The sequence below is a fragment of the Ixodes scapularis genome, unplaced genomic scaffold, assembly GCF_016920785.2.
Source record: "Ixodes scapularis isolate PalLabHiFi unplaced genomic scaffold, ASM1692078v2 PGA_scaffold1__304_contigs__length_218370807, whole genome shotgun sequence".
Taxonomy (NCBI): Eukaryota; Metazoa; Arthropoda; class Arachnida; order Ixodida; family Ixodidae; genus Ixodes; species Ixodes scapularis.
The window spans coordinates 138,820,821-138,835,915 of NW_024609846.1; the positions used below are offsets into that span (position 1 = coordinate 138,820,821).

Consider the following 15,095-nt stretch of genomic DNA (forward strand, 5'->3'; position numbering starts at 1 on the left):
AAATGCTCCATTAGCCAATAAGTACGCCAGAGAAGGAATCAGTAAGCAAGAAGCGTGAACATAAAAAGCGTAGCCTTGCGTTTATTCAGCTATCGGTGACTATACGGCGGGCAAGTTCGCCTGCTCCTTGCGAATCTTGTGCCTTTGTTTCTCCCGCCAAATCCGCCCACGTGCTTTTGATTACCCCCAACCTCAACCAATGACCGCGCGAGCTTGACTGCCTCGTTATCGCGCGTTATCTACGCACTCTCTATGTTGCCATTTGATGGGCGTGCCTTTCTTTACGTTCCGATGCGCCCAAGACGCAATTTAGAACACTTGCTCGCCATATATTGTGCTTTAAAAATGTTAAGGAAATTTACCGAAATTGTCCTATAGTGTATTTGCTTTATGATATGAGTTTTAAAGTTGTCTCCGTAAAACACTTACCTCTTTGTTCTTTCCAGCAATGTTGACCATTTCACACGGGTCTTTTTCTATGTCAAATAAATAAACGTGGTCTTCGGCACTAAGTTCGTCTTCTGGTGCGTCGGTGTCACATTTTATAGACGCCTGTTCCCGCCATCCCGAAGGAACTTCCAAGGAAGTGGAGGAATGCAAGGCCTCCAGAACTTTGCTCGCCGCAGAACTTTTCATTAGGATATCTAGGTCCATTCTCGGGTCGTGACCTTGCACCGTCTTAAAGCGCCCGTCGTACAGACTGTCGTTGAATGTCCCCATGATGAGTTTGTATTTTCCCACGCGAATTCCCGATAAATTAAGCTTGGAATCTACGTTATGAACGATGTCTTTTCTGGGTGATGCAGCTGCACGAGAAAGGGCATGCCACATGTTCACGCCATCTATGGAACCAAGGGCTGAAGGATCTCCACCTATAAAAAAAAAAATATATATATATATATATTTAATCGTATTTTTTAGTCCCACAAAGCACTTACAAGTGTCAATCGCTGAAATCTATGGAGAATGGTGAATGAGGCTGTAAGTATGCATAGACCTAAAATAACAACTAAAATAAGTGTTGTCTAAATATATTTTTAGAATTTAAAGGGTGTTCATGCTTACCCACAAAATAATTACAGAGAGAAGACAGTTGTGGCGGTTGTGCTTATGGTGTATGGTTATGCTTCAAGAGATACAAATGTGCGTAAGAATGAAAATTCATTTGCGCTGCCTATTCTTAAACTTTTACACGGAAAACTTTTTAATATATCCTGGTTTAAATGCGTAATCGTATATACAAAACTATATTTAGCCTTGTGCATTCGATTACATTCGGCGATCTGTGGCGAAACGTTGTGAAGCAGTCTCGCCAACACTCCTGTGTTTCTTTCAGCAGTTCTCGAGAATGTCGCTGCGGCATTCCTGGGGGACTATGATTCTACCGTGACGAGGCTGTACAGTGTCCATATCTACGCTTTCGATGGCTTTCTTCACACCCCCGGGTCACATCATCGGAGTATCCTTCAGCAGCACATGCTCGCTGGTCGCAGAGCCGAAAAAGAGGCCACGATAAAAGATAGCTTCATCGCGGAGATGAACGCAGTCGGTGGCGAAGCGTTGTGATGCAATCTCGCCAACTCGCTTGTATTTTTTTGATAGGTGAGACTACGGTTGAACCCTTGTTAGAATATGAATCCTTGCTAGCAGTCACCGGCTGAAGTGTTGTGCCGTCAGTTGTTGCGTGATATCTACAACGTGAATGAGTATGTTGCCTGTCTAAAAACGTTCGCTAAAGAAGATAAATTCGTGTTAAGTGCAGAAATCTGGATATCACTTGGGTTGGTCTTGCGCTGGCATTTCTAAAAACTTCTATGCATACATGGTACAGCAGATTCTGGGATGTGGTACTGAAAGACTTGCCCTACGTAAAATAACAGAAGCGGATATCGGAGTGGAACACTATTTTCGCAGAACAACTTGCAAGGTGACGCAACAGAAGTCACGGCTCAGCCTACGCCTTTTGTCCAGAAAGTTGATGCTCTGTTGGCAACGAGGACAAACACTTGTATTGATATACTCCACTGAGTGCCTGCTAGAACTGATAAGCTTTTGACACTATAGCTTAGGAGAGAGATATTAGATTTCCACATGCAAGTGCTGAAGAGCAAAGTGGGTGGACTCTCTGCAAAATACAATTCAGTTTCAGAAGGCATATCTGAACACGGAAATAAGATCGAAACACTAGAAAAACAACAACATGAGTTGATTTGAACATATGTCCCGGCAGGGGGGGGGGGGGGGGGGGGGGGGTGCATTCGCTAAGCTGCCTCCGTAAGTTGCGGTGATTGGCTCTCCGAGTGTTGTGCAGGAACACGGGCTTCTCTTAGAGTGGAACACCCTAGATGTCCAACAGGCGCTTGAAGCCGACAGCAACCAGTCTCCTTTTGCGGTGCTCCTGCACATTCCACACGGGAAAACTTTTGTCTATCCGCCGGGGAATAATAGGAATCAGCTCTGTTACTTGGATCGTAGCGGAGAGTATGTAGTACCTTATTTATATTGCAAAAATGTAATTACAGTCACTGCATGTTCCTTTGTCGGTGAGAAATGTTAAACTTCGCTGTATTTCAGGCTCAAACCTTTGTTCCACAGCAGGAGTGTAAAGACGAGCGACGAAGCTGAGCAAACTAACAATTGAAAGGAATGTAAAGTGTGTCCAAGGTGCGTGCAACTTTACCAGCGCTTAAAGATCGCTCAAAACGTAAAAAAATGAGGTATGTGGGCGATGAAAGGTATCTCTTTTTATTATTTCACAGTTAGGGTAGCTTTTATCGGGCACCTGTTTTTTTGTCTTCTCCCTATTTTTTTTTTTTTAACTTTCAAGCGTTCAGATGATGTTTTTGAACGCTAGAGCTAAGCATCTTTGCACAAATGCATCAACAAAAAGAATAAAACAAAATTTGATTTTTGTAAATCGGGCTATAATTACGTGGCAAACTTTTTTTTTTATTTTAACCAATCGTCTACGTGCACATGCAGTTACTGATCCAGTGTTACAGGTTACTTCTTGTAGTACCTCATCATTTTACAGATACTGTTCGTTTGGCACGTGAATCCCCCCTGCAGAAAAGCGCTGACGCCGTATCCGCGCTAACAGTGTCCAACAGTGCACACGAAAACATTCATGCATCGATTATAGCCCTGTGTTTAATGCCATAAATTTTTAAGAAAACCACTCTAACTGACCCATGATTTCGTTTGCGTGATTGAGAAATGTTTCAGGCTTAGTGATGGAAGTGGCTTTGACCTTTTATAGCATGCTCTGTAGTAAGCAAAATATTGGTTGGTCCACTGACGTTTTTGGAACAGATGTCAATATCTGTTAACACATCACATAAAAATAAAGAAAAATGATTGTATCGTTAAACAAGTTCACATTTGATGACTAAAATTTTTTTTGACACTGGAGCATATTACGTATTTCCTTTTTGCAATTAAAATAGACGACAAGGCCCAAAAATAGAGCTCTGGTCAGAGCAGATTAACTTTACAACCCATACAAAAATGATCTATGGTCGGCTATAGAAAATCCTTTGTATGGCCGGCTATAGCAAATTGGCCCAATTAGCTATAGCCGTTTCTATGGCTGTCTATAGCTTTCCCTATGGTCTCCCCTATAGTTGTCTATAGCTTTTTCAATGGAAATTTCGCTATCGAATTCGGTATGGTTTAGTCTATGGGTCTCTTTAGAAAGGATGCTATAGCCGCCTATGGCTTTTCTTTTGGTTCCTTTAGCCGCCTACAGCATTTTGTATGGTCTGCTATAGAGATCTTTATGGCCTACTCTATGGATCTTTTTAGACACCGTGCTATAGCTGCCTATGGCTTTTCCTACGGTTTCTTTAGCCGTCTATCGCCCTTTGTATGGTCCGCTATAGCTCATTCTATAGCTCGTCTTATGGTTCTCTATACCCATCGTGCTACAGCTTTCTATAGCATTTCATATGATCCCTTTAGCCGCCTATAGCATATTGTATGGTTTGCTATAGAGATCTCAATGGCTTACTCTATGGATCTTTTTAGACACCGTGCTATAGCTGCCTATGGCTTTTCCTATGGTTTCTTTAGCCGCCTATTGCTCTTTGTATGGTCCGCTATAGCTCATTCTATAGTTCGTCTTATGGTTCTCTATACCCACCGTGCTACAGCTGCCTATAGAATTTTCTCTGGTTCCTTTAGCCACCTATAGCATCTTGTATGGTGTGCTGTAGAAATCTCTATGCCTTACTCTATGGATCTTTTTAGACACCGTGCAATAGCTGCCTATCGCTTTTTCTATGATTTCTTTAGCTGCCTACTGCTCTCTGTAGGATTTGCTATAGCTTCTTCTATATCTCGTCTTATGAGTCTCTTTACCATCGTGCCATAGCTGCCTGTAGTTTTTCTTTTTACCGCAATCGTATGAAATGTGAAACAAATTATTTGTTGTCACTGGACATCTTTAAAAAAAACCTTGTGAGACGTGCCGAACTTCATAGCCCCATTTAAAACAAAAAGCTAACATTTCAACAAAACAACAAAAAACAAATGCACTCACTCAGGTGTTTGCAAAAAGCACAGGTAAACAAACACAAGGTATTGTTTTCAAATCTCCTAGAAGTTTATTACACACAGCCCATTCTGTAGACAAGCACACACTAAGCAATCTCTACTATGTGAAGAGGTACTACTGAGCTGTTATACAACTGAGAATATTGTAAAGCAAACAAGAACCAAAGGCAATTCCTGGGTAGTGTCTAGTCCCCCGGCAGCCGGCCGAATTCCTCCCCCCCCCCCCCCCCTTTCCCCCCGAAATTCTAATGCCAGTCGCCACTCATTGGCGCTGCAATCAGTTTATCAAAAGACGTTTCATCGAGATCGTTTCATCAACACGTGACGTTTATAAACAACTCAAAATATGTTTTTTTTTTTTTTTTTTGTAATGATTTGCCAAGAAGTGGCGTGAACGGGTGGGCTGAGTCGGTGAGCACGCGCCTCAGGAATACAGACGCGACGAAATATCCCTGCAGCGTGCAATTCGCGTAACGAGTGCCGACTAAACGTGTGTCCATGTAGCGTCTATCCACGAAAAGGTGTTCATAAAACGTCTTTTCACAAAACGCAGAGAGAATAAGAATGTCAGTATTCTAACTACAATTTTCACATGATTTCAGAGAGCTAATGGCAGCCGACTGCGGTAGAATTACGGGGAAATTATTCTCCCAGCTGTCAGAAGATAGGCACTGCCAGGAGATAGACACTACAGAACGGTCAATTGTCGCCGAGTAGGTTGCAGCGCACTTACGTTCAAAATACCGGACTTGAAAGATGTAATCCGAAATATACGTCGACACGGGCACTGCAGACCAACCACTCAAACACAAAACCGAGAAGGAAGGGATCCGTGAAGATTCACCACGATGTAGCACAAGCTGTCATTTGCCGAACCGAACACTGAACTCATGACAAGAATGTCTTGGGCTTCTTCGAAGAAATCGCTTGTTGCCGACATACGGGTAGGACTTTTCGATCGGGGTACCTTTTAACTTATGGTGAATTCCGCTCGCAGATCTCGAGCGCTCCAAAAGCGCTCCATTTGGAGCGCGCATATTCCGCTCGCAGATCTGGCTCAAGTTGGTCATCTTCCGCTCGTAGATCTCTGGCAGCGCCCGCTCCACGGAGCGCCCCAAACTCCGCCGAACTTGCTCTGCGGGATTTCACAGATCTCTCCGGAAATTGACAGAGCGGCCCACGTGATTTCCGTCTAAATCGGCGGTGCGCATGCGCGGCGAGGTTGGAGAGATCGGCGGGCCGGTCGGTGGAGTTGGATCTGTTCGGGTGCATCGGTTGTTTACTCTGGACTGTGACGGCTCGAACGCTTCTACCTCGCGTAGATCAGGGATAAAAAGCCGGGAATGTGGAGCGTGGCAAATCGTAAGCGCTGACATCTGTGATCACCGAGGAAGAACGAAAAAAAGAACGACAGAAAAGCCGGAGGCAGACGGAAGGTTAGGCCTATTCATTCTGCAGCCAGTGATTGTTTACCTTTTTACACTGCATTCCATCGGCGTTTTCCCGTGAAATAAAGCAAGATGTGGTTAGGCAACGACCGCGCAAGTGATGGTTTGTTACCTCTGTGTTTATTAAAGTCGTACTAGCAATCTGAACTCCACCGCTGGCAATCGCTGTCCGTGCCCCGCCGCTTCGAGGCGGCCGAAAGGTATGTGACGGTGCCGAACGCGGACGTCTTCGCTATTTGTGACATGGGCGCCGTGGTACGTATAATTCCGCCCGGCCTGTGTCGCGTGTTACTTCTGCAGTTAAGCCGTGACAGTCGTCACTGGTCGTCGGAAAGATCAGCCGGCTGAGGCGTTGGTGGGCTGGTCAAGTTCGAGCAGCGGCCATTTTGAACGGCGGAAGGAGAAGGGGTGGGGAGGGGTGTGGGGGAGGTCGCTCCAAAAATGCAAGTTTATCTTCCCCTCGTCGATACGGAGCGGGTCCCACGGAGCGGAATTTTGCCTCCCTCGCGGATTTTGGAAAGCGCTCCAGATCTACGAGTGGAATTCACCAATAGAAGCGAAATCCACAGCAGCCCCGCGGGCCGCACGACACGCGAAACTAGGTCCGCAAGCAGCCTCATTCCGGGATTGGCAGCGGCTATTACGTCATCCGTTAAACCACGTGATCACGCTCCTTCCGCTACATGCGCACAGAGAGCGGAGTGAAGCGATAGAAAGTCTACGATTGATTGGTCCGCCGAGTCCGCAGCTTCTGCAATGCTTTTAGCTTAGGGAGAGAGAGAAAACAGAAAAATTGAAAAGCAGAGCTCCTTCAAGGCCAGAACGGGGGTGCGATCACAAAGACTAATCCTCAGGGGCATACCAACAATGAACACAACGAGAGAATGTGTCACTTATATCCTGTTGACAGTTCGTGCCAAGGTTGATAGTGCAGTGGATGCTATGTGTGGCCTTGGGCTTAAGGCAGGTGCCGTGTCCAGCGTTATCACCAGCTTCGAGACAGTTGTCACGGGACCCTAACCGGAGACATGATTGGCCTCAAACACGCATAGCGTCTACTCTGCTGTCACTACCGAGTGAACAGGACAGCTCCATGAAGGCCCCCCAGCTTTTGGACTTCTTTCTAAAGCTGCACTTCCCAGAAGTGACCCAAAACGAGGCATGTTTGAAGATATCATATTTTACGCCTTTTAGCCCACATTCTAATTCAAAATGAATAATTAATGGCGAATACTTTCTCTTTGCGCAGGATGTCTCCAAACAAACAAATAAATAAATATATATATATATACTTTACCAAGCACTTTTGAATTATGTGTACACTGTTAGGTTCGCATTTTTAAACGTCAATTTTGGGAATCTTTGCATCGTTGTGGCATCTATAATTGTGTGGTTTAAGAAATTTGTGCCGTAATACGTTTTTCATCTGTGAGTTCAGTCTATATCACTGCCATCAATTACAATCTCTAAGCACCATGATGACTCATGGTGGGGATGTGTGCTCCAAGAAGCTCCAATGAGTCTAATGTCTCATAATTTAAAGAAAAAGAAGAAAAATTAGCCACAGCGCTTGCTGATTTGTTGAATTCGCAGAACAGAAAGACGCACCTAGGGTAGCGCGTGCCTAATGATATTAATTTTTTTTTTCGGCTGTTATTTTTGTATATTTCGCCGTTCTCGACATGGGCGTTGACGGACATTGCACCGCTGCTTACGCCCCTGCCGGGGTAAGCTTTTTTGTTGTCACGACACTCTATCGCGCTATAGACGCGTCGAGTTAACGCTCATGAAGTCTCGAGAGAACTGTGAATTGTTTAGTTAGAGCAACGACGCAGCAATCGCGAAATGAGAGACGACTGCGTGGGACTCTCGAGCGTGGGACTCTCGAGCAGTGTTAACTTGCTGATGATGCAGGGCGCTGCTTTGTCGTTGAGATTCTTTGTCCTGCGAACGCCGGCGAAAACGTTCCAGTGCTCGGCGTACCCTAGGCAGCAGCGCCTGTCAGCGACCGCCCGCGCAGCATCGCAACCTTTCTGGAGCCTACTGGCAGTCTGCGAGCGCCGACGATTTATCATTGCGACTTGAATGGGAGCATTTTATGAACTCCTGCGGTGAACATGAAACACCGCGAACATGAACTCCCGCGAACATAATCCCCGCGACGGCGAATCGCCGGCGCTCGCAGACGGAGGGTTCCGATGCTGTGCGAACGGTTGTTGGAGGACGCTGCGTAGGGTATTAGCCCCGAGAGCGAACGCAAGCGTCGCTGCGGTCGCCGCGCCCTCATTGGGTGAGGTGTACCGTGACGTCAGGAAGAGGACTCCGCTCCGCGATCTCGCATCGGCTCGCTTCCCAGCACCGGTTTCCTGGTTTGGCGTTGAGTGCGGCAAGCTCTTCGAGGAGCTGGACTCCGTTTACCCCGGGTATAAGACGTTGAGTTAGGCCGATATTGACGTGCTTCCGTACATTTTATAAGCCTGCTTGTCCCTTTTACCTTTGAAATTGGGTTAAAAATACCGAAAGCTATCGGCGGAGGCAATCCCGCCGATGAACTTCCCCGTCCGTCCACACGACACAAGGCAATCTTGCGAGGGGTTGGTGAAGCGGTGGCGCGAGTGTTTCAGACGCTGGAATTCTGTTCCTTGCACGTTTATGATTTAAGACGATATTACATCCCACTTTCAAGGCATTTGAAGTGGCATTTATATCATGGGCCTTTGGGCGGTCGGCAAATTAGCTCGCGACCCTGACTCTGCGCTGCCACTCTGCATGCGCTGGTTCGCAGATGTTTTAAAGGCCCTGCGTCTGATGATCTTGAAAGTGCTCGTGGAACAGGGTTATTTTCAATAAATGTAGCTTCTTCGTGAATTAATTATATAGTTTACACACGCATGCAGGCATATTTCTTAGAAGCTGCACAATTACTGGAAAATAGTTTTTATGGTAGCAGCAAAAACGGCCGAATTGTTCCCAGTTGTCCGTATGATATGTATTGAACTGCCAAACTATACACGGCAATAGTGCCGTAATATGCAATGTTTATACTTTTTCCTGACATTCTTTATTCCAGCCTTTGGTATTCGGAAAATACAGCGTTGAGTCTGAATTGTCATTTCCAATTAAAAAAGACACTGCTGCAGGTCCCCAAAAGCTTCCTCAGCCTCCAAACTCCCCACAGCTGGACTCTGACATCAGAGGCAAACAGGAGTAAAAGCAAGCATTCGAACGTCTTTCCAGTGGTAGATGCAGCTCTAGCAGCAGAAAATGTGGAACCTGTGAAGGGCGACAGTCTGCGTGAGAAAAGCTTCTGGTATTTTAGCTTCAGGACAATTCGATATAAGTAAAATTTCAATTTTAGGGCTTAAGGGGCTAATAACGAGCTAGACACCTTCGCTTACGTTTGTTATACATTACTTGAGCGTTGATAGAAACAAGTCCACAGATACCACCCGTGTAGTCCATCGAAATACTATCCGAATCCAGCAAAGGTCAAATGCGAGCAATGTATATAACAAATGTTCCTTGTTCTTTTTTTTTTTTTTTTTACTTTGCCCCTGCACTTGGGCAGTCTTGCTTGTAATTCTCTCTTCATGGCCCAGACTGTATTTAGCACGTTGCTCGAGCAGCATGCAGCTTTTCTGCTTCGGCGATCTTGTTTAAAAACAGAGATAAAAAAATGCATATCCTGCCAATTCATTCAGACCATCAGCAGCATTTATTGTGCAAAATGTAAATCTATAGTGATGCTCCTGCCATTGTGGCCATATTTCTTTATTTTCATATACCAGCTGTGATTCATGCGTTGCCTGCCCTGTCAACCATGCTTAAAATGTTGGTTGAAGTTTCGCCTGTAGTTACAGGCCATACCTTAATAAAGGCTCATATAAAAATTTACAGTTCCTACGAAAAACACGCCAAAAAAAAATTAAATAGAAACGAGCGCGCCGTCAGCTAGCGTCGTCACAGCCTCCACAGGGCGAGAGGTCCGAGTCGGGGAAAAATTCTCTCCTCGCCGTGACGTCACCCCGGTTCGCCGTAAGGGGGCGCCACGCGAACTTCTCGGGGCTAATACGCCGTGCGCTGGAACGGCTTCGAAGCCATTCGAAGGGCAAAGGATTCGCGACGACGAAGTAGTGTCTTGCATCTTCAGTAAGCTAACGGGGCTCGAGAGTCCCAAGCTTACATTTCCACAGAGCGAGCGCGGCCGGCCAGATCGAGGCGCAGTCAGCACTCGCGTCGCGATTGCTACGTCGTTGCTCTGCCTACACCGATGACATGTGCACCGGCATTCAAAACCGCCCTCTCGAGACTTTATACGAGTCCAATAGACGGCTTTATAGCGCGATAAACCGTCGTGACAAGAGTAAAGCTCACCTCTGTAGTGGCGTAAGCAGCGTTCTTGACGCCGCGTCGAGAACGACAAAATATACAAAAAAAAATTAAATATATTTAACACAGCAGGCAGAAAGAAATACAAACATGGCAGGGACACGGACAACGTAGAAGGCGCGCTACGAAATACATATACTTATCAAATACACTGGAAACGACAGATAATTAGAGCTAAAAAACGGAAGATTGAGATGACGTCAACGCCGAAATAAGGCAATGCGCAGGGAAAGCAGCCAGCAAAACTGCAATAGTTGTATAGGCAGCTAAGGACGCTTTTGTGATCGCGGGCGTATAACCTCGGCGACGTACGCCCCGTTAACCTGGCTGAAGAAAATTCTCGCCCCGATCGAGCGCATGAATGACTCTCTTCCACTTTCGTACATCTGCAGTAAAAAAAAAAAAAAAAAAAAAAAAAAGAGGGTCGCGGGTTTATAGCCTAAGCAAACCAGTGAGCTGACTAAAAAAATTGGATGGTCGCGAGTCTATAGCTCGGGAGACATAGATCCCTCTAGGGTGCCTCAATGTCCTTCTGTTTAGGGTGATGCCACCCTTTGTAGTACCCGATGCCGACAGCGCGCGCTCACGGGGAAAATACAAAGAAATCAACGAAAACAAAATGTCGCCGTAGCACAGTCAACGCCACAAACGCGTGCAGGGCCGCGCTCTTTCACGCGCTTTTGAACAAAAAATAATAATAAACATGTGGGATAAAATGGCGAGATGCCACCACCCTAAGCAAAGCGCACATGAAGGCACCCTAGATCCCTCTATAGCCGGCTAAAGTACATTGTAAGGTCGGAGGCTATAGCATTGGTGACATAGAACACTTTTGAGTCGACTAAAGAAAATTCAATGGTCGCGATTCTATAGATTTAGGGACATAGACCACTCTATAGTCGGCTAAAGCACATTGAATGGTCGGAGGCCTATAGCTTCGGTGACATAAAACACTATAGAGACGGCTAAAGAAAGTTCGATGGTCGCGAGTCTATAGATTTAAGGACATACATCACTCTATAGCCGGCTAAAGAATATTGAAAGGTCAAACGCCTATAGCTTTGGTGACATAAAACGCTATAGAGTAGGCTAAAGAAAATTCAATGGTCGCGATTCTATAGACTTAGGGACATACACCACTCTATAGCCGGCTAAAGCACATTCAATAGTCGCGAATCTATAGCATCAAGGACATACATATTTCTATAGCTCGCTAAAGAATATTGAATAGTCGCGAGTCTATAGCTGCGTAGTCATAAATTATTCTATAGCCAGGTATAGAAATCGGAATGGTCGAGATTCTAAAGCTTTGAAGACATACATTTTCCTATAGGTGGCTATAGCGTGTTTTATGGTTTCTAATGGCTGACCATAGAGGGCCATAGAAGGTGATAGCTCACCATAGGATTTTCTATAGACGTCCATAGATCATTTTTGTATGGGAATGGGTACTAAAAATTGGTAAAATATGACTCATAGCGCAACATTTCAATTGGGGTAAAGCCTCTCTCCCCTCCCACTGTTGCACCGGGTAGTTGTAACATGTAAAAATTATTTCTGCAAACATACAAAAAAAACGGCATATCCGCTAACAGGTCTATAAACAAGTCCGCCCCCCAAGTTTTATAAACCTGCCAAACACAATTCTAATATTATAAACTTAAAAACGAACCACCACCAAATATTACAAATACCTCCTACACTCGTGCTTTAAAATCTGCATGGCTCTTTAGCGGTGTTGAACCAGAGTTAAGTCAAAGTTCGCTGCTCTTTCGATCAACAGCTGCAAGGGAACTACCTTGACTACTGTATTTATTCAAATATAGACCCTCAATTTTTCTTTTTCGGTATAGCTATTTAGATTTAGAGATCAACCGACAACCAAGACCGAAGAAGGCACGCCTGTGATTGTACTGAGCATAGTTTCCGAGCCTATCGCGCCAACCAAGGCGCTCGCCCATGTCAGCCGTCGTTTCACTCCGGTGCAAAGCGGTGAAGCTCGACGCGCGCGCTTTGGTGAGAGGCGGCACGGAGGCATGCGGCAGACATGATAATAAAGTCGCCTCACCAGGAGTACAAGAACCTGGGTTCTGGTTTTGTATTAGCACAATAGTCGCCATCCTACTACAATGCCGACGAAAATAATCCCTGGAAATCCCCAGGGATTATGTTCCTCATTCTTGTTCAGCTCGCTTGCACCTTTGCATTTATTCGATTATAAAAATACTACAATACAATGTTTTCTCGCAACTTTTAGCTCCTGACATCGCCGACATCATCTGTTGTTGAAAACTTTTTTATTGACAGTCAGAGAACTCCTTGGGGTCTTGTATTTGGTCCAGTCGGGGATGTTCCGGCAGGCACAGGTGAAGTGATACGCGTCCGCCCAGAGTGACCCGCGGAAGGGACACTCGAATTCGCACCTCGGCTGGGCCTTCAGGGTTACTCAAACAAGTCTTCCTACAGCCAGAAGAGTACACCCTTTGTGGAGGTATGCGGCCTGAGTCTGAATTGTGTGTTGGGTAGAGAAGAGTTCTTCTCAATGTATTTTCTTAATCTCGAGTTGATTACCCTTTCAAAGGACTTCCCCGTGCACGATGCTAGCAGAGATGGGGCGAAGGTTCTATATTCAGCTCTTTCTTCGGCTCGGGTATAAACCGCACTTCAGCCCTTTTCCACACGTCCCGCTTGATGCCTTTGGTCTATTAGTTGTTAAAGTGTTATACCAGTTCGTTTAGGGCCCCTTCGTCCATGTTGTATAGGCGCTTGGTCGCGATGGCGTCCGGATCCGGGGCTGCGGATATCTTCATGTACTTCTTTGTACTCAGGCTGGATGACGCCTGAGCTTAAGCAGGTGTATCTCTTGTCAAAGCTGTTTGATTTCGTCCTGCGATTCTTTGATCTTGTACACCAACTCCGTGAGACGATTGGTCGTGGCCGTTCTCGTCTTCTCCGGGTGGATTAGGGCGCGAAGAGGGTGATTTCAGATAAGATCGACCAAAGGGTGGCTGGTCGACATTTTTAAATCAACTGATGTTTTTATATGACATTGTCTAGTGTCTGGTATAAACGAATCCACACTTAGTTTTGACCAGAAAAATACTTTGGAGACAAGAAAAATCGTAAGGCAGGGGGAGGTGGACAGTTGCAATAACGCGCACTGATGGAGGGGCAAGTTTGAAAGTGAATAATTAAAACAATAAAATAAGGAGAATTTTAAAACTTTTTACAAACAAACTATGGGTACAACTTGCTTGTAATTTAAAGTAATAATATTTATTAAAAATTTATTTAGTTTTCTAAAAATTGCCAAACATGCCTGCTCGAACGACAAATGGCAAAATTTGGAAATCTGTATCTCATGAAATAATTTAATCATTATTACATAACTTGCAGACATTATTTTACTAATATATGACTATTATTGAAAAAATAAATAAGGTATCTGAGTGACACAATAGTTACAATATATTCAGGCAAACATGGGAAAAAAATCAAAGAAAAATTCCAATGCGAATAAAAAAAACACCACCTTCGATTTTTTTTAAATTTGGGTACCCTGTTATACTCTATTTCGGCATTCATTTCTATTAAAAACATGTTGCATCATTGCACTGTGAAAGAAGAAACAACTCCCCAAAGTAGGGTCCTTTTTCAAAGCCTACACTTAGCAGTGTCCTATACAAGAAGTGACTCTGAGTTCCAGTTTCATGAAACTTGCACAAATTTTTTATATACATTTATTCAGATGAGGTCATTGATAAAAAGAGCGATCGGTCACACAGTAAAAGGGAGGAGAAACTATATACAGCATTTTACATAAGCGTACAAAGTGGTATCATATTAGAGACTAATGATTTGAGAAAAGATGATGCAGTGTGAAGTTGTACCTTCCGGTATATTTTACATCTAGAGTAAAATAAATAACTTTACTTCCACACACAAAAACAAAGATATAATAGTAAGATATTTAGGTTGGCTGTGTATTTACGATTACAAACAATTTCAGGTGACGGATGCCATAGTGCCTAACTGGAGCAGCTTCGATGCTCTCGGTGGATGAATGAATCGTGGCAAGCCGATATATTTTATCCTGCTCGAGGATAACATTTTGGGATTTTTTTTTATAGTGATCAGATAAAAATTATTAGTAACCACCAACAAAAACAGTAGGTTAAATACCCCGTGAAGAAAAATGTGATAAATAAGATGTCCCTGCATTCAAAATGAGCAGTCCTTGGGAAATCAAATTCGGCACTTTACGCTAAGGTTTTCCTCTCTGTACCCATTTAATAAAGTTGCTTCCAAGCAGATCTGACTGTCCGTGCTACATATACGTCACAGGTCCCTTCTGTTGATGACTTGCTGAGCCGCCACGCGTGCCAAGACTGAATGCCAGGGAAGGCGCGCACCGTCAGCCACTCTTCTTTTTTTTGTTCACGATACCGAACAACCTCATTTTCGTCCAGATATACAAGATGCACGCCTTTCAGTTTCTTTGATAGAACGCTCACCATTGTCCTGGCCGTCTGAATTGCGCTTACTGAACGTTCTCTCAGGTTGTTCAGCGTGGCCTGGTGCTTCACGAGTCCGCCAACTCCGTCACATGCATTTTTCCCATGACCAGATGCAGAAAATAACCACTGGGCTTGTGGGCAATCGTCCTTTGCAAATTGGTGAAGCTGGTAGCGATTCTTGAAATTA

The 15,095-nt window shown here is 44.7% G+C and overlaps 1 pseudogene; it reads right to left on the reverse strand.

Moving 5' to 3' along the window:
- LOC8023715 overlaps window positions 1–15,095 on the reverse strand; it is a 53,003-nt pseudogene that overhangs the window by 7,555 nt on the left and 30,353 nt on the right.